This window comes from Lactuca virosa, chromosome 3, assembly GCF_052849685.1.
Source record: "Lactuca virosa cultivar CGN04683 chromosome 3, Lactuca_virosa_CGN04683_v6, whole genome shotgun sequence".
Taxonomy (NCBI): Eukaryota; Viridiplantae; Streptophyta; class Magnoliopsida; order Asterales; family Asteraceae; genus Lactuca; species Lactuca virosa.
The window spans coordinates 434418129-434440732 of NC_136428.1; positions in this window are offsets into that span (position 1 = coordinate 434418129).

Below are 22604 nucleotides of genomic sequence, written 5' to 3' on the forward strand. Positions count from 1 at the left end.
TGATTTATGGGCCTCATCCATCAAAGTCTCTCGAGCTCCACCTGAATATATGTTGGATTAATGTCTAAGTCCATAACTATAATTGGTATGACTTGAACCAACCCGACATGGTCCATTTGGGTTGCACTTCACCGGAACAATTTGTATGGATAGACTTATGAGAAAAGGATATTTATGATTTATTAATATATTATAAGTTATAATATATTAATATGAAATCATATTATTTAATTAGTATTGATCAAGAATTAATTTAGAATTAATTTAGTGATCAAAAGAGGCTAATTAAATATGGACTCTTATATATATATATATATATATATATATATATATATATATACACACATATATATATATATATATATATATATATATATATATATATATATAGATATATATATATATATATCTATATATATATATATATATATATATATATATATATATATATATATATATATATATGGAATGGGCCAAGGTTTAATTAGGATGGGCTAAGAGTGTGTGGAAGTCCATGGATAGTCCATGGAGCTTTTAACCCATGGATCCTATGTAAATGAAAGGTCATGGGTATTAGGGTTTACATGGATGTAAACCTAATCCTGCATAATATATAAAGGGGTCATTGGCTCACAAAATTGGTACTGGTGTCTGAAAATGAAGAAGTGGTCGATCTTAGTGAGCTCCATATTCTCTCAAGTTCTTCCAAGTTTCTGATGGTGATTTGTGATTCCACTTAAGGATTTCACACTATTGGGGCTAAGCTCTATAGGCTAAATACATCAAGACATCAATCTCCACTATAAGGTATGTTATCCTAACTAGATTCTTGTATGACTTATGATAATTGTATGCTAGTCATAGGTTTAATACCTTGGAAACACCATTGCATGTATAATTAGTGAAAACATAGATCCAAGGTATTTAGGGTTGCATGAAGACCTTAGGAGTGTTAGAATGCTCGAAACCCAACAGTGTTATCAGAGCCATGGGTAGTTTTCAATTATAGTTGATGCAAACTGCTTAAAAAACGTTTTTTTTTGCTGTCTGGGTAGTGGACTCGCCGAGTCCATTGAGTGACTCGACGAGTCCAAGTGTAAACTCATCCAACTCGCCGAGTTTGTTCATGCACTCGACGAGTTGGACCCCCTGACAGCATATCTTCATGTTTTGGTGCTGAAATTGGTCTAGAATCATTACCTTAAACTGTTTTGGTCTTAAAAAACCTATTTTTTAATGTGGTAATGATTATGGTAAACCAATTTCAAAGTTATAATCAAAGTTTCAAGTTTTATAAATGTTCATATGATTCTTGAAAATTGTTGATTATGATTGTTCATGCTTATGAGTTTTGATAGATCATAGGAATTATGTGCAAATTGTTTGTTAGTGTAATTCTTGATCTTAATGAAATTGTTGGGACTCCATAACTTGTCCTCAAATTATGGATTACCAAAAGTTTTTTGTGTGTTACCTTGTTTTATGAGTTAATTTAGATTAATGAAAAAATTATGTGTTAGTTGTTTTCAATCCAAATTGATCTAAAAGTAGTTCACAAAATGTGTTTTTGTAACTTCTCCTCAAGTTATATGAAAAGTCACATTTATGAATCTTGAAACTCATAAATTGCCATAGGTTACACAAATGAAGAGTCATCCTTGTCATAAATAGTTTTATGAACTCCATAACTTGTCCTCAAGTTATGGATGTTCAAGAGTCTCTTCATTAAAGTTTTTAAAACTTTAATTAAACTCATAAGTTATGAAAATCCAAGAGTTTTGAAAAGTTTCAATACTTGCCCTCAAGTTTTGGAATTTGTAAAGTTTTGATTATGAATGCTTTAATTCCAAATCAAACCCTAGAATTTTAAAAGTTTAAAATTCAACCCTTATACTATTATTATAATTTTAATTATATAGATATGTATAAGATAAAGTAAATCTTACCATTAGTAGGCCTCATTCACAAGCCGATCTATAAGGGGGTATAAGGTTACTGCCTATAAAATGACAGTTTAAAGGGTGTCCACTCTCACCCACCGCTTCCTTGACTGGTAGAGGGTCGTTAGCCGGACGGGTATGATAAGGACTATAATTATCCCTTCATTATACTAAGTAACTAAACACTTATAAATTCCCAATCTTAGTTACTTAGGAAAATGTGAAAAGGTGCTAACCCATGAAATTGCACTTTGCACCTTTGTTAAGTCGTTAGTGGAGTGTGTGTGGTTAACCGGCACACTAACATGGGACTGACAATGTGTGGCGAAGGGTAACTTAAGTTTATCATAGATTGGTGGAGCGTGTGTGGTTAACCGACACATCAATTAGGTGATAAAGTTGAGGGTACCAAGTTAAGTTGCATGGTTATTCACACCTTGTTTGTGATCCTCGGCATCCCAGTCACAAACTTGAGAGGGCACAATCGAGCTTCAAACATGCCATTGAAAGTTCAATGTATCTCAAAAGATCTAGGAGTTTCAAATCCAATTAAAACTTAATTATATTTCGTTTTCATGGTGGAAATTGGTAAATCGTCATTTACCTACCTTCAACTATTTTATAGCTTGGATTACGGCATCCCTCTTCCGGTTATAAATAGGTTGTTGGATCCTAGCCTTAATATTTCATATTGGGTGTTATATTAAGGACTTGAAATCAACTAAACTTGAATTTCTCCCATTATAGATGTCTAGTTAAGACAACTATGGTCTTCCCAAATCTTTAGGAACATGCTTTCCTATTGAAGATGATGTCCCTCGTGGCAATCAAGGTGAAAGATTAATCCCTTTGTTGTGCATTAATGGGACTGGAAATCATGCTTCACTTCTTCCACCTCCTCCAATTATTCTCCATATCCCACAAGATAAGTTCAAGGTCACACAATCCCTATTGGCAAGCCGGGAGAGTCGGGTGTCAAAGTCTCGAGGTAGCTGGCTGTTGACTTGGTTCTTCAGTCACACCTTGATGACAGATCAAGACATGACCCTTATTGATCTTACCTATTTGCTTGGTGCTGCTAAATTAGCAATGATTTGCGGCACTGGTAAAGCAAAATTTGATTGGAAGATCAACTTCCCAAACTTCCATGGACATTGACAATGATAAAATTAGAAGTCCAGAAAAGCTTTCTCTTCCCAATGGAAAGGGATCGGCCATGGTCAAGTCATTTGACCTAATGGTAAAGAGAAAGGATAAGTCTGAGATAGTCTCATGTACCATTTCCAAAGAGTCCATATGTTTCTTTTGCCAAAAGAAGGGGCAGTGGTTGCGAAGCTACCAGATTTACCTGAAAGATCTGGTAAAGTTAAAAGTTTGACTCTACCTCAAGTAAAGTCCATTATCTAACTCTATTAAGTATCTTTTGGAGATTTTTAATACATAATGTAATCTAATTACATTTTGATGTTTTAGAGAATCAAAGGAAGCTTAAAGAAAGAGTAAGCTGATTCTGATCGCGAAGATGGTTCGGTGATCAGAATTTTAAGCAACTGCTTAAGAGTTACGATAGATTGCTTAGGAATAGATATCAACATAGTCTTCATATGTATTTGCATTGTAAGGATAATATTTTTCCGCAAGTTTTAAAAAAAAAGAAAAAAAAATTAATTTATTTATTTTAAGTATCCTTACAATGGCAATTGTGACAAATTGTTGTTTATATGTTTCCATTGAAAGCAATATTGGGAAATAGATTTGATTCCCTCATTTGTGGTAGTGTCATAATTTACCAAATAAGGAAAGATTCTCATCACCCAAGTTTCAGTTGGACAGAAACTTGGAATCATGCAAGTTGTATTGTATGATGGATGAGAATTTTTCATCTTTGGGAAATTAAGACTAAGTCCTTGTTCACATGTATGTGTGAGTCAAGTGAAGGACTAAAGGATTGGGTACACTTGGTTGTGCGCTGGTCAAGTCCACCACAAGGAATGATAAGATTATTCAACATGATTTACTAAAGTTTAGTAAATATGGTTATACTTACGAGTTTAAGTGTAATTCTGAAACATTGGAAAAGTTTCAATGTATGGCAGGACGGATAAGAAGAATCAAATAAGGCAGAAAGGTAAAAGTTTCTCCAATCTAAAGAGATGGGAGAGTACCTGAGTATTTTGTTTTATGATTATCTTAGTGATTATAAAACCATATCACATTTGATCCTTTAAAGACACCTTAGTGCATCTGTGTGGCTAAGGAAAGGAATCATGAACTGTTGAAATGGTTAAATCAAAAGATAAATCATACTTCGTTCCAAAATCAAGTCTTGGAGTCATACTCTAAGATTGTAACTTGAGTGACATAATTTTAAGAGAGGTTTATAATACTTATCAAATGTAGAGTAACATGTTTCTTACTCTTGTACATTTGAAGTTGGTAAGTTGTGATGTTTTGGATAAAACAGAGACCAACTAAGACCAATTGTGAAAAGTATTTATCTTGATAAGAATCCGCACTGACTCTTGAATATTTGTTTTGTCAAGAAATGGTTCTTGACAAGAGAATCTTATATGTCAAGAGGACAGTGGGAGTCTTAAAAGATCTTGAGATAGTTTCAAGACCTAATCAAGAGTATTGTTAATCACTAGCCCACGACTTGAGGTTTGTAACCTATCGTGTTGATATATTCTTATTTTTGTGTCTATTCCAGTTAAAAGTTGACTATGCTTGTGAGTTCTATGAGTTCTCAATTGTTTGCATAACAACCTAGAAGCAATGGTAGGCCCTGCGCTACTAAGTGGCAAGAAAAAGAGATCGGGCAAGTTCGGTCCATATGAATTTGGATTTGTCACTAACCAAGTCTTATGATTATGGTTTTGACAAATTTGCATGGATAGGAACACTTACACCATAAAAAATCTAAGTTTCATAAGGTTTCTCTCCGATTCATGAAATGATGGTGAGGAAACTCTTTCACTAAGTAGATTTAAGTAGATAACAATTGTAATTTGCATTCTCAAAGTCATTAGTGGAGCGCGTGTGGTTAACCGGCACACTAACATGGACTTGTGAGAATGGCAAAAGATCTAAACATTATGATTACGGCACCCCTCTTCATAATTGTTTAGACACACATGTGAGCCATCTAAGGAAAGGTGTATGATTTTGATAAAGTCTTATCAAAGCATCTCGTATAAGAAATCTGAACTTTGGTAAGAAATTCAATAAAGTATTGATTTATAGAAGTCCAGCTGATTTCTGAGTACATGTCAAAGCTAGTAGGAGCATAAGTGTTATGCTAATAATTATCATGTTAGTGGGAGTATGATAATTATGATAAGTGTTGCAAGTTAGCAATGTTATTTACAGAAAACAAAAGTTTCAATTCGCCTTGAAAAGTTGTTTTGCTATAATTAAGGGAGAGGATTTTATACTTCATTCCAATTCTACAAGCGTACATTAAGATTTGGATCAACTTTAGTCAAGGATATATATGAATGTTATATTGGATTGGTTCAACATATGGAAATTCAATATATGTTGCATTATCAAAATTCGATTATGATTACGGCATCCCTCATCCCTCTTCATAGTTCGAATTGTGAGAACATGGCAAATAAATTTTTTATAGCATGAATCGTGTCCCATATGCTTCGGGTATAATCACATCCATTCTAAATTTTCCAAATGCTTAGGGCATTAAGAGGGAAAAAGGAATCGAACCGGATATGACTAAAATGATTAAGCAATTGTCGAGGACAATCTGAGGTTTACCAAAGATTGGTTGCTCGTGGACAATTGGAAGTATAGTGTAAGCTTTGGAAAGGACCATATTGACATATTCTGAAAAGAGGCAAATCTTGTTCAGAAGTGATAATCAAAATGGTAATATGGAATTGTTTCCATAGGTGGAAGTTATTCTCAGAATCTGTGTAAGATTAGAAAACATAATGCAAAGAAGGATGTTCAAAGGAATGTACTTTGAATATGAGACTTTGTTTCCATGGAATTGATCTCCATTGGAATACTTTGTAATGTCGGTTGCCAAGTCTTTGTGACTTTTGTGCATAGTCATTACAAGGGAATCATTGCATATAAGTTTATAATCTAACAGATTACAGTAAATGGCAAGAGTTTGGTATTCTTACACTTACAAAAGGGATTAGGATTGTGAAATGAGCATCATTTGAGTCGTATTCAATTGATCTATTTCACAAAAGAAGGACCATAGGTAAACATAGTGTGCATGCTTGGATCATGGCATGACTATTGTTTTAATTCAAGTATTAAGTTGATAATTCGAAACATTATACAATGAATAATGAGTAATCAATATGGTGCTTAGATAAAAGGTGTTTTATTTACACTAAAAGTGTTGGGGCCATATAGGATTAATATTATTCTTGTGTTTCACTTTGCATGTTTTGACTCCAAAATAACTAGGTCGTTCTTCCTGAATGACTAAGTTATTCAAACCATCCACAGTCGGTCATATGTTGGAAGTAGATATGAATCAAGACTGTCATGAAGCTGGTTTGTAGATGTCCAAGGTAGTGAACATAGCAAGAGTTGCTGCATCATTCATGAATGCTCATAAGTTGTGAGTATTGGATTAAACCCACACTCATTTGAATCACTTCATGGATTTTATCACGAGTGAATCATGAGACGATAATATCTTATATTCATCAAACCTAGAGATATGAGTTGTTGACTATGAGTTGGTTATACATTGATTGCACGAAAACACATTGGTAACTCAATGTTATAAAACGTGCCTTTGTGTATGATTCAACAAGTAGTTAGTACAAGCATATGAGTCAAAGTTTATCCATTCCTTTTACCCTTAAAGGGATAAAAGCGATATTTGTGGGCCCCTCGATGATTTAGTGATGACACCCCTAAGTGCTTGGCCAAGCCTGGACTAATTTGATTTGTTCAATTAGTCAGTTGTCATAAATCGAAAATCGGGAAACAACAAATGGACAGAGAGAATGATTATAATCCATGTCTCAGTCCATATGATATCTAGAATGGAGGAATATATGATCACTTATCTAATGGACGCATCATTTGATTTGTTCAGAGTTCGACAGCGGCTTTAAGAGCTACGATTGCTAGTCGGGTTATGAAGTCGTACTTGCAATAATAGTCATTAGACTTATCCAAGTAGGAGACTGTTGGATTAGTGTCCAAGTCCATAACTATAATTGGTATGACTTGACCCGACTCGGCATGGTCCATTTGGGTTGCACTTCACCGGAACAATTTGTATGGATAGACTTATGAGAAAAGGATATTTATCATTTATTAATATATTATAAGTTATAATATATTAATATGAAATCATATTATTTAATTAGTATAGATCAAGAATTAATTTAGAATTAATTTGGAATGGGCCAAGGGTTATTTAGGGTGGGCTAACAGTGTATGGAAGTCCATGGATAGTCCATGGAGCTTTTAACCCATGGATCCTATGTAAATGAAAGGTCATGGGTATTAGGGTTTACATGGATGTAACCCTAATCCTCCATAATATATAAAGGGGTCCTTGGCTCAAAAAATTGGTATTGGTGTGTGAAAATGAAGAAGTGGCCGATTGTAGAGAGCTCCATATTCTCTCAAGTTCTTCCAAGTTGTTGATGGTGATTTGTGATTCCACTTGAGGCTTCCACACTATTGGGGCTAAGCTCTTAAGGCTAGATACATCAAGACTTCAATCTCCACTAGAAAATATGTTATCCTAACTAGATTCTTGTGTGACATATGACAATTTTATGCTAGTCATAGGTTTAATACCTTGGAAACACCATTGCATGTATAATTAGTGAAAACCTAGATCCAAGGTATTTAGGGTTACATGAACACCTTAGGAGTGTTAGAATTCTCAAAACCCAACAATATGGCACCCATATCCGCCCATGATAGGTCATAAGCCCACGACTATCAGTCTCAAACTCATAAATATGCCCGATCACCCGCTCTCTCTTACAGTTCTCTGGTCTCATGGCCACCGCTTGGGCCTCTCGGATGGTATCTAAGACTGGAGTCATCACCGTCATCCTCATGTACACGTCTCGGATCAGAGCACTTGATGCTCTAGAACTCAGGGCATCGGCTACCACATTAGCCTTGCCATGATGATGCAAAATCTCACAGTCATAGTCTTTCTCTACATCCAACCACCTCCTTTGTCTCATATTCAGGTTGGGCTGATCCATAAGGTACTTCAGGCTCTTATGGTCCGTGTATATGGTACATCGGACACCATAAAGATAGTGGCGCCAAATCTTGAGGCCAAATACCACCGCCCCCAGCTCTAAATCATGGGTGCGATATCTTGTCTTGTGAGGCTTCAGCTGCCTCGATGCATATGCTATCACGTGCCCCTTCTGCATCAACACGACACCCATCCCATATATAGATGTGTCACAGTAGACTACGAAGTCCTCCACTCCCTCAGGAAGAGCTAACACTGGAGCTTCGCACAATCTCTGGCGAAGAGTCTCAAATCTGGCCTGTTGCTCGGGCCCCCAAACAAAAGTAACACCCTTCCTGGTCAACCTGGTGAGGGGAACGACAATCTGGGAGAAATCTCTGATAAACCTCCGATAGTAACCTGCCAAACCTAGAAAAATCCTGATCTCGGATGGGGATCTCGGCACCTCGCATCATATAACTACCTCAATCTTGGCCGCATCGACCAAAATCCCATTCTGATTAATGAGGTGTCCCAAAAACTGGATCTCTCATAACCAGAAATTACACTTGGAGAATTTGGCATAAAGCCTCTCCACCCTCAATACTCCAAGAATCTCTCGCAGGTGCTCATCATGTTGTTCCCTAGACCTCGAGTACACCAAAATGCCGTCGATGAACACGATCACCGACCAATCCAATATGGGTATGCACACCCGGTTCATGAGGTCCATGAACGCTGCAGGTGCATTGGAGAGCCCGAAAGGTATCACCACAAACTGGTAGTGCCCATAACGAGTTCGGAAAGTTGTCTTTTGAATATCCTCCTCACACACCCTCATCTGATGATACCCATATGTCAAATCAATCTTGGAAAACCAATACGCCCCCTGCAACTGATCAAACAAGTCGTCGATCCTCGGTAGTGGATAACGGTTCTTGACTGTCAGCTTGTTCAACTCCTGGTAATCGATGCACATCCGGTGTGAACCATCCTTTTTCTTGAGAAAAAGGATCACCGCTCCCCATGGTGAGCTACTCGGTCTAATAAAACCCTTCCCTAGCAGCTCCTGGAGCAATGAGGACAACTCCTGCATCTCAAGCGGCGCAAGGCGATAAGGTGCCTTGGCAATAGGCGCCGCACCCGAAATCAGATCAATCCGGAACTCCACCTGCCTCTCAGGAGGCACACTCGGTAATTCCTTGGGGAAAACATCCGGGAACTCACACACTACGGGAAAATCAGAAATAGAACTCGGCCTCTCAGTGGCAACTCGTGTATCCATCACGTACGCTAAAAACCCCATGCATCCCTGCTGTAAACTCTGCTTTGCCCTGGCGGTAGAGCAGAAAGCTGATCCCGATCTTGATCCCTCGCCATACACAGTAAGTACTCCCCTACTAGGGTCTCGTATGGTCACCATCTGACACTCACAGTCAATCACAGCTCCAAACCGGCTCAACCAATCCATGCCCACTATAACAAAGACATCACCCATCACTATCGGCACCATATCTATCGAGAACTCAACACCGAAGATCTCTAAAACACATCCTCGGAATACGTTAGTGAAAAAACCGCATGCGTAGTGGATATAGAAACCCTCAGTGGTCGACTCAATGTCCCGCATCTAACACTAATGTGACGACTAAAGTATAAAGACACGAAAGATCGACTCGCACCCGAGTCAAATAACACCAAAGCAGGAACAGAACTCAAAAGAAAAGTACTTATATACAGCATGGTATAAGCATAACAAATCTCAATAGAACATAAATAAGGAGATACGTATGAGCAACAACATCAGGCGCTGCGCATACCTCCTCCTCAGTCAGCTGGAATGCTCTCCCACGAGCTCTTGGAGCCTCGGCCTTCCCTGGCCGACAATCAGTAACACATAAAGCAGTAGGAGCAGAAGCCTTGGTTGATCCCTGAGTGACCTGAGGACACTCAGCCTTCCGGTAGCCAGTCTGGTTGCAGTGAAAGTAAACCGAAAATCCCTTAGCGAAGTCCCTCTCCATGTGCCCCTCCTTGCCACATTTGTAGCAAATCCATGCTTTGCAAGATCCCTCATGGCTCTTGCCGCACTTGCCACAAGTGCAGCCCTTCTGGCCTCCTAATCTTGAATCAGCGGGCTTAGCCCGCTTTGTCGCCGACTGTGACTGCACTAGTCACCTATCTATCCCCTGCTGCTCTCCCTCCTCACTGGTATGAATCTCCAACTCAATCTCTCTCCTCCTGGCATTGGTCTGTAAATCAGCCAATGTCCGAGATGACTAGTTAAACACAAAATCATATATATCTCTCCTTAAGATGCTCAAATACCGGCTCACACGTGCCTGCTCAGTAGACATGTGCTCAGGGAAGAACAACGCCCTCTCATGGAACATCCTCGTAATCTTTGTCACTAAGTCTATCTTCTGCTTGAGAGATAGAAACTCCTATGCCAAACGTGGTGGGTTTTGAGAATTCTAACACTCCTATGGTGTACATGCAACCCTAGAAACCTTGGATCTATGTTTTCTCTAATATACATGCAAATAAGAATTTTCCAAGGTTCTCATCCTAATTATCATGGCATGGGGTACTTCTAATATAAAAATTAGTAGAATGACATACCTTTGTAGTTGCTTGGATTCTTAAGACCTTGTGTCACACCCCCAAACAAGACGGCGGAAACGTCTGGGGGTGGAGGACTTCAATTGCAGTATCACAACACATGACTCATAGTAATCAAAGTACAAACAACCACTGTATTTAAAAAGTATAAGTTTTTACATGTGTTCAATCATTGTATATTGAAACCAAAATAGTTATACAAAAGAAGAAGATATGACTCAAAGTAGCTCCATCTTTTCAAAAAGCTCGGGGAGTACCTGTTTATTATTTCCCTGAGAATACAAGTAATTTGAAAAGAGAGTATCAACATAAAGTTGAGTGAGTGCATAAGTATTTATGTTTTGAAAGGGTGTCTCTGTATCTTGCATATGTAAACTGTTCCAGAAAATCCTATATTTTTTGTTGTATATGAAAAGTAGTTTTATTCCCATAAAATCGTTCTATTTGTAAATCAATGTTTTGTATTTGTATTCCTTTATGTAAAACTTGTAACTGAGAGTGTACCTGGTTCCACCAGCTGTTATTGAAAACTGTATTGTACTATTGTAGTTTGTATTCTGTAAACTGGTACTTTGAAGGTGTACTTACGTTTAGTTTATTATACACTAACGTATTGTCAATATCTTTTTAACGAGTTATTATAACCATACTAAGACATGATGGCCTGAAACAAACGCTTTGTGGGCGTTTAAAGTGTTGATAATAATTGCCACTCATTGGCGTGTATGCCTGACTGTAGCTAGCAGTCTGAGTGCGGGGTTGTCAATCCTGATATAGATCTACACACAACTTGTTTCGATCCCTTGGCTGGAGACTCTGGTTATAATATCAGGACTTTACCTTGGTTGTCAAAATGAATTTAAACAGCCTGAATTGAATGACTCATAAAAAGCATATAAACGTTACATGTATATTAGTCATGAAAACCCAATCATTCTGAAATAAATGATTGACAGTATGTTCTTGAATTAGTATTCCGAACATGTATTTGACAATTGTAAACCCTTGATTTGTTTTGAATCAAAACCCTTGTTTCTTGTAAACAGTGTATTCTAGTATACTTGAATCATGAACTGTTGTTCTATGTATCATAAATTATACCTATTATAATTTTTATGTACTTTTTGAATTGATATTTAAATGTGTTTGAATGTAATCCTTTGCTCAACATGTTACAAAGGGTATTTAAACTAGATGAAACAACTTTTATATTTATATACATATACAATTTTATATAAGTAAAATTTAAACGACATTCGGACAAATAACCGGTATTATAAGCCCACATCCAAACAAGGAAAAGGACCCAAAATGAGTTATTAGTCCTAAGCCTTTTAAATCTTATTTATATATATATATATATATATATATATATATATATATATATATATATATATATATATATATATATATATATATATATATATATATATATATATATATATATATATATATATATATGAATTTTGGGGAAAAATATAAGTTTACAAAAGAGTTTAACGTTTTGAAAGTATTTTGATGATTTAATGTCGTTTTATCATGATTTGCAATCATGTATTTATAACACAAAGTTCTTGTGTTATACTTGTATTCCCCCCTTAAAACAGTAGAAATTATGAAAATATGGGGGTATGAACTCACTTGATAAGTGGTGATTTGGACAACGTTTCGTTTCCCGGAAAGGAGTTTATTTGACGAAAAACCAGCTTATATCGAGCAGAGTTTCGACTGGAGAGAGGTTAGCTTCTCGAGAATTTCTGGGCTTCGAGGCTTGCTTAGGGTTTAGACTTGATACTGGGGCTTTGGGGGTTGTTTGTAAGCTTAAGGAAGTGAAAGGGGTGAAAAAGGATGAAAATTGGCGAAAGAAATGCCTTAAATCTGAGAGATCTCGCACCAGGACACGCGTCGTCAGCAGCGAGGGCCACGAGGCCGAGGTTCGGATGCGAGACAAGTAGGCGAGGGGCGTCGGATCCGGAGTGGACCGAACTTCGGTCCGATCAGAAGGTGCCACGCGAGACTTCGGTCCAATCAGCAGACGACACGTAGCGGACACGGGGAGGCCTCGCATGCGAGGTGACATGGCCGAAGGTCAACCATGCGAAAATTCCCGGTTTTCAACATTTCTCGATTTTTGTGCCTAAAACTTGCGAAAATCATAACTTTCGCATACAAGCTCCGTTTTCGACGTTATTTATATGCACGCGTAGGTAAAGTTATGCTCTACAACTTTCGTTTAGACTTCGTCAGCTAATTTTGAATTTATTTTTAATATTATTATTTTTAACAGACCGGGACAGGAAATCCGTTAAAAATTCATAACTTCTTCATCCGACGTCCGTTTTTGTCTGTCTTTTTACCGTTGTACTACTATTGACGATACCTTCAATTCTCGTTTAGGTTGTGTTGGCTAAAAATCACTCGATCATTATTTCGAGTTTTTAGCTGTATATTGTTATACTAAAACTTAGAAAAATCATAACTTCTTCATACGAAGTCAGATTTTGACGTTCTTTTTTTAAAAGTTCTCGGTTTAACATAAACTACAACTTTCATTTAGATTGTTAAGGCTAAAAAGCCTTTTATTGAAAATTCAGTTTTTACACTGAACAGTCTTTTGCCGGTTTTGTCGCGGATCTTCGATTGGTCATAACTTCTTCGTTATAACTCGGATTTTAGTGTTCTATATATTTTTGGAAACCTTGTTACAATCTCTACAACGTGGTTCATCCCAATCGAGATTGTTTAATACTTTATTTTTGAGGGTCAATTATGTAAATATACACAGTATGCTAAAATTTCTCTTTATTATTTTAAAAAGAAATAAAATTTGACCTACATTATTACATAGGTTTGAAATAACGGTTTGTTACATTGACCTTGTGAGCCTAGCACGCCAAATGTGATGCCTCAAATGTTTCACACAACACCACAACTCTTGGAATAACTTGAGAGTAGAACACTTTCACTCAAAAATCGTCTAGCCCTCTTGTTCTTGTTTTAGTGGCCGATTTTGCTCCATATGAGGTTGCTTATATAGTGTGTCACATGTAGGGTTACACCATGTAAACCCTAATGTGCATGGATTTTCATTTTCCCCATGATCCATGGGTTTTAACCTCCATGGAGCATCCATGGAGCACCCAATGGGTCCTAGCCCAATCTAGTGAATCATGAACCATAAGCCCACTATATAAGAATGAAAGATTTACATAATCAATCCCCATATATTTAACTAGTCTCTTTTTTATCACAAAATTAATTCCGAATTAATTCTTGATCAATACTAATTAAATAATATGATTTCATATTAATATACATTAGAATATATTAACAAACCATAAGTGTCCTTATTCTCATTTTGTCTATCCAATTGTTGAGATGCCATGCAACCCAAATGGACCATGCCAAGCCGGGTCAAGTACATACCAAATATAGTTATGGAGTTAGACACCTTATCCAACAGTCTCCCACTTGGATAAGTCTAATAACTATAGTTGCAAGTATGACTTCAGGAACCGACCAGCAATCGTAGCTCTTTCAAAGTCTCGCAGAACTAAGATGATGTTGCGCCATTTAAGATAAGTGATCATATAATCCTCTGTTCTAGATATCAGCCGGACAAATACATGGAACAATGTGGTACTTATTGTCCAGCAGTTTGTTTCCCGATTTCCGATTTGTTTGACATAGAACTAAACTGAACACATCAATTTGGTTCTGATCGGGCCGGCACATAGGTCAAAACAAAATCATCGAGGGGCCTAGATATTGCTTTTAATCCTCCAAGGACTAAAAGGAACAGATAAACTTCGACTCATATGTTTGTACTAACTACTTGTTGAATCATACACAAAATCACGTTTTATAACATCGATTTACCGATGTGTTTTCGTACAATCAATGCACAACCAACTCATAATCAACAAATCATATCTCTAGGTTTGAAGACTTATATGATATTACCGTCTCACGATCACTCGAGATAAATTCCATGAAGTGATACAAGTGAGCGTGGGTTGAATCTGATACTCAGAACTTATGAGCACTCATGAATGATGTACCAACTTTTGCTATGTCTAACATCTTAGACATCTACAAACCTAATTAATGACAGTCTTGATTCATATCTACTTCCAACATACGACTGACTGTGGAGAATTTGAATAAAGTGATTATTCTGGAAGTCAAAACATGCAAAATTGAAACAGTAGTAAACAATTGACACAAGAATGCAACACTTTACTTATAAATAAACGACAACTTTTATTTAATCATCAAATGTCAATTACATTTTTACAAGTTTCAGAAAAAAAAAACTATCTAATCTGTAAAAGTAATATCATCCTTCAGCCTGATGTGCCTCGCATGCTGCAAATGCTTAGCCCTACATAGTCCCTTCATGAGGGGATCTGATGGGTTCTCATCCAATGATACCCTCTTTACCATGAGGAGTCCTTCTTCTATCCGATGTCTAATGAAGTGGTATTTTCTGTCGATGTTCCTGGGTCTGCCGTGATCCCGTGGTTCCTTAGCTAAGGCAACTGCACCCTCGTTATCACAGAAAATTTCCATAGGCTCCTTAATAGCTGGTACAACTCCAAGGTCTCCAATGAAGTTCTTTAGCCATATTGCCTCCTTGGCTGCCTCGCTTGCTGCTATGTACTCTGATTCAAGAGTTGAATCAGCTACCGTCTCGTGCTTGGAACTTTTTCCAAGTAATTGCTCCTCCATTTAGGGTAAAGACGCAGCCCAATTGAGAGCGGAAATTATCCCTATCAGTCTTGAAACCAGCATCACTATACCCCTCTAATCTCAATTCATCACTCCCACCAAGGGTAAGGACCCAGTCCCTTGTCCTCCGTAGGTACTTGAGAATATTCTTCAGCACAGTCTAGTGAGCGTTGCCCATATTCCCTTGATATCTGATGACCATGCTCAAAGAAAAGGCCACATCGGGGCGAGTACAAGTCATAGCATACATGATCGAGCCTACAACGGAAGCATATGGTACTCGACTCATCTCAGCTTCTGTACTCTGGCTCTGAGTCTTACTTAGTTTGGCGTTGCTCTGGATTGGTAAGTCACTTTTCTTGGAATCCTGCATACTGAACCTTTTCAGCACCTTATCCAAGTAGGTACTTTGACTAATTCCAATTAGTCTCTTACTCCTGTCTCTCAATATCCTTATCCTTAGGATATAGGTAGCTTCTCCAAGCTCCTTCATAGCGAAACACTTCACAAGCCAGAACTTAACTTCCTGCAGGGTTGGGATGTCATTTCCTATGAGTAGTATGTCATCCACATACAATACCAAAAAGCTAACTATACTCCCACTAGCCTTAACATATACACATGACTCATCTTCGCTCCTCGAAAATCCAAACTCTTTGACTTTCTCATCGAAACAAAGATTCCATCTGCGAGATGCTTGTTGCAATCCATAGATGAATTTCTCATGCTTACACACTCTATTAGGGTTCTTTGCATCGAGAAAACCCTCTGGCTAACTCATGTAAACATCCTCAGCCAATTTTCCATTAAGGAAAGCGGTTTTGACATCCATTTTCCATATTTCATAATCATGAAATGCAGCTATGGCTAGCAAAACCCTACTAGACTTAATCTTCACTACTGGTGAGAAGGTCTCATCATAGTCAACTCCCAGAGTTTGAGTAAAGCCCTTTGCAACCAGTCGTGCTTTATAAGTGTGTACATTCCCATCCATGTCGGTCTTCTTCTTGAAGATCCATTTGCACCCGACCGTCTTACGACCCGGTACATTGTCAACCAAGTTCCAAACTTGATTGTCATACATGGATTGAATCTCGCTATCCATGGCCTCCTTCCATTTGGCAGATTCAGGGCCTGCCATGGCTTCCTTAAAGCTGCTATGTTCATCCAGATTTACCAGTGTATTGTCACTAATAAATGCATCACCTTCTGCAATAATATGAAAACCATAGTAATGTTCAAGTGGATTCCTAACTCTTGTGGAACGCCTCAGAGGTACGAATTCATCAACAAGAGTTTCCACCTCAGGTTGACTGCTAGGGTTTGAGGTTCCTTCACCACTTGACTCTTGAAGTTCTTCAAGGTCAATTTGCCTCCCACTGTTTCCTTGGTTTATAAACTCTCTCTCTCGAAAGACCCCTCTCCTTGCCACAAAGACCACATTCTCACTGGGTCTGTAGAAGAGGTAACCAAAGGATTTATGTGGGTAGCCGATGAAAATACACTGCTCACTATGATGTTTGAGCTTGTCTTGAACCTCACGCCGCACGAAAGCCTCTCAACCCCAAATCTTGATGTGGTCTAAATTGGGAACTTTCCCAGTCCACATCCCGTGAGGTGTTTTGGCAACATTTTTGGTAGGGACTAGATTAAGGATATGTGTGGCAGTCTCTAAGGCATACCCCCCAGAATGATATTGGTAATGAAGCTCGACTCATTATGGAACGAACCATTTCTAATAAGGTTCGATTGCGTCTCTCTGCCACACCATTAAGTTGTGGTGTTCTGGGAGGTGTCAATTGTGAAACAATTCCACATTCCTAAAGATAGTCAAGGAACTTTGTACTAAGATACTCTGCTCCTCGATCGGATCGGAGCATCTTAATGTTCCTGTCTAACTGATTCTCCAGTTCTTGTTTAAACTCTTTGAATTTTTCAAAGGTTTCTGACGTATGCTTGATTAAGTAGACATAACCATATCTACTGTAATCATCAGTAAAAGTCACATAGAAGCGGTTAGCATCCCTCATGGAGGTTCTGAAGGGTCCACACACATCTGTATGTATGAGGTCTAACAAACCTTCACCCCTACCACAAGTACCAGTGAAGGGTGACATTGTCATTTTTCCATGAAAACAAGACTCGCAACTATCATCTGACCTTAAGTCAAATGACTCCAAGACTCCAGCCTTTTGGAGTTGGCCTATGCGCTTCTTGTTAACATGTCCAAGACGACAATGCCACAAGGATGCTTTATCCAAACTAGTGGAAGAATCGATATGCAATACATTATTTCCTAAGTTATCTACAACCGACACAGTTTCATATACACCATCACAAGGTAATGCTTTAAAATAAAGAACATTATTATAAAAAGCATTAATACCACCACATTCATTATCAAATGAAAAAGTAAACCCTTGTTTGTACAAACCGTGAAAAGAAATAATATTTCTCGCCATTTCAAACGAGTAACAACACGTATTCAAATCTAACACTAACCCACTACTTAGCAACAAAGAATAAACTCCAATCTTGGTGACATGTGAAGCTTTCCTATTACCCATGATCAAGTTTATCTTCCCGTGCTCCACATCCATACTTATTCTTAGGCCCTGTAAATCAGAACATATATGAATATCACAACCTATATCAAGAACCCAAGAAGTAGTAGGTGGTGAGTTATTAGACAATATAGTGTAAATACCTGCATGGGTAGGCTTGACGTTCCCATCCTTAACATCTTCCAGGTACTTGGGGCAGTTTCGTTTCCAGTGTCCCTTTTCCTGACAATAGAAGCCTTGAGCTTCCTTTGGGTTGGCAGAAGGAGTAACGGAACCACCTTTGGTTCCACTTGAAGAGGAGCCATCAAGACACTTTCCCTTGGTACCCTTCGAAGGGGTCTTCCTGTTCTTCCCTCTACTTTGCCCGATTGCCAAAACAAGGGCGGCGGTAGGAGTAGGAGTAGTAACAAAAGATTTACCCTTGAGACCACTTTCGACGGTCTTCAAAAGTCATTGAAGTTTGCTGAGTGTGACCTCCTCCTTGTTCATGTGATAGGTCATTCGGAATTCATCATAACAAGTAGGCAAGGAGTGCAGTATGATATCAATAGCCAACTGTAACAAACCATTATTTCAAACCTATGTAATAATGCAGGTCAATTTGTATTTGTTTTGAAAATAATAAAGAGAAATTTTTTCATAATATGTATATTTACATAATTGACCCTCAAAAAAATAAAGTATTAACAATCTCGATTAGGATGAACCAAGTGGTAGAGATTGTAACAAGGTTTCCAAAAATATAGAGAACACTAAAATCCGAGTTATAACGAAGAAGTTATGACCAATCGAAGATCCGCGACAAAACCGGCAAAACACTTTCAGTGTAAAAACTGAATTTTCAATAAAAGGCTTTTTAGCCTTAACAATCTAAATGAAAGTTGTAGTTTATGTTAAACCGAGAACTTTCATAAAAAGAACGTCAAAATCTGACATCGTATGAAGAAGTTATGATTTTTCTAAGTTTCAGTATAACAGTATACAGCTAAAAACTCGAAATAATGATCGAGTGATTTTTAGCCGACACAACCTAAATGAGAATTGAAGGTCTTGTCAATAGACAGACAAAAACAGACATCGGATGAAGACAGACAAAAACGGACATCGGATGAAGAAGTTATGAATTTTTAATGGATTTCCTGTCCCGGTCTGTTAAAAATAATAATATTAAAAATAAAGTCAAAATTAGCCAACGAAGTCTAAAGGAAAGTCGTAGAGTATAATTTTACCTACATGTGCATATAAAGAGCTCGTATGCAAAAGTTATGATTTTCGCAATTTTTTGGCACAAAAATCGAGAAATGTCGAAAACCGGGAATTTTCGCATGGCTGACCTTCGGCCACGTCACCTCGCATGCGAGGCCTCCCCGTGTCTGCCACGTCACCTTCTGATTGGACCGAAGTTTGGTCCACTCCGGATCCAACACCCTTCGCCTACCTGTCTCGCATCCGAACCTCGGCCTCCTGGCCCTCGCTGCTGACGACGCGTGTCCTGCTGACTCACCCTTCGGACCGCACCCTCGCACCGTATATAAAGGGTGCGAGATCTCTTGGGTTTTACACACATTTCACCCTAAAATTCATCCTTCTTCACATTTTCCACCCCCACAAGCATATTTACAACCCCAAAGCCACAATATCATATTTCAAACCCTAAGCAAGCGTCGAAGCCCCGAAATTATCGAGAAGCTAACCTCTCTCCAGTCGAAACTCTGCTCGATTTAAGCCGGTTTTTCGTCAAATAAACTCCTTTTCGAGAAACGAAACGCTGTCCGAATCACCACTTATCAAGTGAGTTCATACCCCCGTATTTTCATAATCTCTACTGTTTTAAGGGGGGGAATACAAGTATAACACAAGAACTTTGTGTTATAAATATATGATTGCAAATCATGATAGAACGACATTAAATCATCAAAATACTCTCAAAACATTAAACTCTTTTGTAAACTTATATTTTTCCCCAAAATTCATATTTGTATATATATGTTTATATAAATAAGATTTAAAAGGCTTAGGACTAATAACTCATTCTGGGTCCTTTTCCTTGTTTGGATGTGGGCTTATAGTACCAGTTATTTGTCCGAATGTCGTTTAAATTTTACTTATATAAAATTGTATATATATATATATATATATATATATATATATATATATATATATATATATATATATAATATAAAAGTTGTTTCATCTAGTTTAAATACCCTTTGTAACATGTTGAGCAAGGGATTACATTCAAACAAAGTTAAATATCAATTCAAAAAGTACATATAATTTATAATAGGTATAATTTATGCTACATAGAACAACATTTCATTATTCAAGTATACTAGAATACACTGTTTTACAAGAAACAAGGGTTTTGATTCAAAACAAATCAAGGGTTTACAATTGTCAAATACATGTTCGGAATACTAATTCAAGAACATACTGTCAATCATTTATTTCAGAATGATTGGGTTTTCATGAGTAGTATACATGTAACGTTTATATGCTTTTTATAAGTCATTCAATTCAGGTTGTTTAATTCATTTAGACAACCAAGGTAAAGTCCTGATATTATAACGAGAGTCTCCAGCCAGGGGATCGAAACAAGTTGTGTGTAGATCTATATCGGGATTGACAACCCCGCACTCAGACTGCTAGCTACAGTCAGGCATACATGCCAATGAGCGGCAATTGTTATCAACAGTTTAAACGCCCACAAAGCGTTTGTTTCAGGCCATCATGTCTTAGTATGGTTATAATAACTCATTAAAAAGATATTAACAATATGTTAGTGTATAATAAACTAAACGTAAGTACACCTTCAAAGTACCAATTTACAGAATACAAACTACAATAGTACAATACAGTTTTCAATAACAGCTGGTGGAACCAGGCACACTCTTAGTTACAAGTTATACATAAAGGAATACAAATACAAGACATTGATTTACAAATAGAATGGTTTTATGGGAATAAAACTACTTTTCATATACAACAGAAAATATAGGATTTTCTAGAACAGTTTACATATGCAACATACAGAGACACACTTTGTGTTGATACTCTCTTTTCAAATTACTTGTATTCTCAGGGAAACAATAAACAGGTACTCCCCGAGCTTTTTGAGAAGATGGAGCTACTTTGAGTCATATCTTCTTCTTTTGTATAACTATTTTGGTTTCAATATAAAATGATTGAACACATGTAAATACTTATACTTTGTAAATACAATGGTTGTTTGTACTTTTATTACTATGAGTCATGTGTTGTGATACTACAATTGAAGTCCTCCATCCCCGGACGTTTCCGCCGTCTGGTTTGGGGGTATGACAGATTGGTATTAGAGCATTGGTTATAGTGAACTCAGTATATGAATCCATAAAAGATATACAAACTATAAATACATCGGGGCTAATAGCTCTGACTACAAGTATACTTTTAAAAATTCTAAGTATTTTTACAAGAAGTATACTAACACTCATACCTACAAGTACAGTGTCATAATCTTAAGAACTTAAAAGTATTTAAGTGTCGAACATTATAGTCAAACCTGGGCAGTTATGTAATAATATATGGGGTTAATATAGCCTGATCAACTATATTGATTTGAGATATGACCAACATGTGTTTGGGAGTGATAGTAGTGTTACGACATGTCTAAAACTTACCAACCATACATATTCAGAAGAACTATAGAACAAAACACAAAGATTAAAATACTATGGGAGTACTTTTGATAAACCTTACTTCTAATACAGCACACATGGATGAACACAATTTACCTGGGTACCCCTACAACCAACAAGGTGCAGGTTGGAATTCAGACTCAGATTAGGAACCCTTTGAAGACAGTGAATCAATCGGTACGTATACAGAGCCACAAGTCTGCAACCCTAGGGAACGTCCCCTGAGACAAGATGAGGCAGAACCCATACCCGAGTGGGGCCAATATATAAACCATTGGAGTCGGCAAGACGGCCAACGCCCTCCTTACGGAATGGCACGAGGTTTTTATAACGTCTCTTGAGGAGGAACAACCGATAGAGCTCTTCCAGTTATAGTAAATCGAATTTCCCGGCAAGCCGATCAATCAAGGATTTTGATCAATAGAATCCTACAAGTAAATACGGTTGCGCAGGCTAACACTGTAGATATCCTTCGTCTTGATGAGATGCATGATGACACCCAGCATCAATCAGAGATAAGAGAATTGAGAGAGCATCAAGCTGCCCAAGAAAGGCCCTGGAAAGCACAAGACGAAGCGGAACCCAGCAACCGTCGCAAGTAGTGTTCGCACTACTTCTACTTTCTACTTATCGAATGTATATACTACTTTTCACGATATGTACAAAACCGAGTATCAATAAAATAATAGGCACTTTACTTCAACAAGAGTTATTGAAATTTTCATAAACATTCTATTCCAAATTTTTGGATTACAGATGTGTTCCAGTGTTATTTTTCATGCTTTTCAATACGACCGCGAAAATTTTATTTTCGGTAGGTCGGTTTGATGTCGACACTTTCTCAGTATTGTGGTATATTATAGACCTGCTT